General features: G+C 46.0%; 1 protein-coding gene and 1 long non-coding RNA gene across 22 annotated transcripts in view; one reads left to right on the top strand and one right to left on the bottom strand.

Annotated features, from left to right (window-relative positions):
- The window catches only part of LOC135100505 (uncharacterized), a 111,682-nt gene that overhangs the window by 69,931 nt on the left and 39,251 nt on the right, over positions 1 to 2,500 (bottom strand). The window lies entirely within an intron of this gene.
- Positions 387 to 2,500, top strand: part of LOC135100273 (chitin deacetylase 1-like) — a 155,769-nt gene continuing 153,655 nt past the window's right edge. For 10 of the 21 annotated variants that reach the window (XM_064003434.1, XM_064003341.1, XM_064003358.1 and 7 more), the window contains exon 1: positions 388 to 570. The gene's annotated coding sequence lies outside the window, so the exon portion shown is untranslated. Of the gene's footprint in view, positions 767 to 2,500 lie in introns of all 21 variants that reach the window. The other 11 variants (XM_064003441.1, XM_064003348.1, XM_064003233.1 and 8 more) reach the window with 5 other exon arrangements.

Genomic DNA, 2,500 nt, shown 5'->3' with positions numbered 1-2,500 from the left:
CTCTCTCTCTCTCTCTCTCTCTCTCTCTCTCTCTCTCTCTCTCTCTCTCTCTCTCTCTCTCTCTCTCTCTCTCTCTCTATCTATCTATCTATCTATCTATCTACACGTTTAATACCTTCGGGTGTATACATTTTTCCAAATTTTACTTCCTTCCTATTTACTTAGAGCGACCTCCTCCTCCTCTTCTTCCTCTACCTCCACTGCCTTCTTCCCTTTCCTCCTCCCCCCATCCTTTCCCTCCCGCTCTCCTCCACCTCCTCCTCCTCCCTCCTCCTCCTCCTCCTCCTCCTCCTCCTCCTCCTCCTCCTCCTCCTCCTCCTCCTCCTCTTCCTCCTCTCTCCTCCGAGCGCGGCGAGAAGTGATGGCGGTCGAAGGCGAGCGAGCTCAGTGTGAGTTTGGCGAGGGACGTGCTTAGACCGCCGCTGTCAGGAGAGTTTCTCTCTTACCCGCCCTCCGTCCCTCCCTCTCTCCCTCCTTGTCTGTCTGTATGTCTGTGCGTGTGTCTGTGCTCCTCGAGGACTAACGCAAGACCAAGAGACGGCGATATATCCCCGTGGTTTTTAAAAGAAGGTAGATTAAATTCAGAAACGTTATTTTTTTGGTTCTTGCTACTGCTAATGGTGTTCTTGCCGCTGCTTTAATCATTCTGGTTTGGTTTTTGCTGCTGCTACTGCTGTTACTGTTACTTGTGGTGGTGGTGGCTGTGCTGCGTCTGTCCGTGTTGTTGTTTGTGTGTCAACGATCGCGCGTCGTGGATGAGGATTAGGTGAGTAATATGTGCCGCTTTTTATGTATGTCGGTGTGTTTGTGTGTTTTTTTTTTTATGTGTCCGTGTCCAAGTGTGTGTGTGTGTGTGTGTGTGTGTGTGTGTGTGTGTGTGTGTGTGTGTGTGTGTGTGTGTGTGTGTGTGTGTGTGTGTTGACACGTTAGTTTACAGTAAAGTTAATGATCTCTCTTTACTGCAGTATCATTTTCTTTTCTTTTTCATTGAGTGGGTGTGTGTCTGGTAATGCAGTGAAAACTTTATGCGTTTTCACTGCTTATGACCCTCCGCGTCCGTGTTCCGCTTTGGTGTATGAAATCGTGGATGGCATAATCCTGTCAGCCTTTCGAAACACTCGCCCGCCACTTGCACGAGCTCCCTGTGGATTACTTTTTGTGCACGCGTTGAAATCACCATATCAGCTGGGTGGCCTCTCCTCCTCTCCCCCTGTGTTCCCCTCCACTCTTCCCCATCCTCCCTCTCTCCCTCACTCCTCTCCCTCCCCGCCACTCCTACCAGTCACCTCTTACCGCTATGCCCCCTCGCTGCCCACGCAAACAGCTGACGGTGAAGTGAATGCACCTCCACAATATAGGGACTCCACAACCTCTCTGTCTCTTATCACCACCACTTCACCACAACCTCTTAGAGCGCTTTCCACAACCACAGACGTAGCCGCCGCCACCTCAACGACATTCCAGTTTATACAACATTATGGTTTCAGTGACACTACCAGCCACTCAGCCACTCTCTCTCTCTCTCTCTCTCTCTCTCTCTCTCTCTCTCTCTCTCTCTCTCTCTCTCTCTCTCTCTCTCTCTCTCTCTCTCTCTCTGTCCTCCATCTGTACACCAGCGAAATGACTCTTCACTATAGAATATGACCTCTACCTCTTTACAGTGTTCTCCTCCTCCTCCTCCTCCTCCTCCTCCTCTTTCTCTTCCTCCTTCTCCTCCCCCATATAAATTGTAGGAAATGAGATGAATAATTAATTAAAGAAAAAATGTAGAGAGAGAGAGAGAGAGAGAGAGAGAGAGAGAGAGAGAGAGAGAGAGAGAGAGAGAGAGAGAGAAAGAGAGTGAGTGAGTGAGTGAGTGTGTATGTGTGTAAAGAGAAAAATGAAACGGAGAGCATAACTGTTCACCACTAACTGGTCGGTGGGAGGCAGTGTTACCAAGTCGGCCAAGGTTGGTTACCCTCCACCACCCCTCCCTCTACTCCTCCAACATCACCACCACAACCGCCACCACCACCACCACCAGTCTGTCTTCACTCTTATACCATATACGTACATACACATATGCGTTTCATTATTATTATTATTATTATTATTATTATTATTATTATTATTGTTGTTGTTGTTGTTGTTGTTGTTGTTGTTGTTGTTGTTATCCTTCACTAATACAATGATTTATTTAACTGATTATCTCATTATCTATTTATGCTACCTAATACTATCTATCTATCCTACTGTAGCACATCAATTTATCTACTTCTTTCTGTATTCTCACATACAATATTTTCATCATTGGCTAAATCATGAATTCACTGGAGAAGCTAAAAAAAAAAAAAATACAAATCTATACAAAAGTTTATATCAAAATACATAACCAACCATTACTAGGAAGACAATTCATATAATCATACAAATTTACATGCCTACCAATATATTATCAGGCGCACCCACCCATCCATTTATCCATCCGTCCACCCATTCACATGACCCCGGGCGAGACAAG

The sequence above is a fragment of the Scylla paramamosain genome, chromosome 1, assembly GCF_035594125.1.
Source record: "Scylla paramamosain isolate STU-SP2022 chromosome 1, ASM3559412v1, whole genome shotgun sequence".
NCBI classification, from domain to species: domain Eukaryota; kingdom Metazoa; phylum Arthropoda; class Malacostraca; order Decapoda; family Portunidae; genus Scylla; species Scylla paramamosain.
The sequence above is the reverse complement of the archived record's forward strand: the minus strand, read 5'-3'. Positions and strand labels throughout refer to the sequence as shown.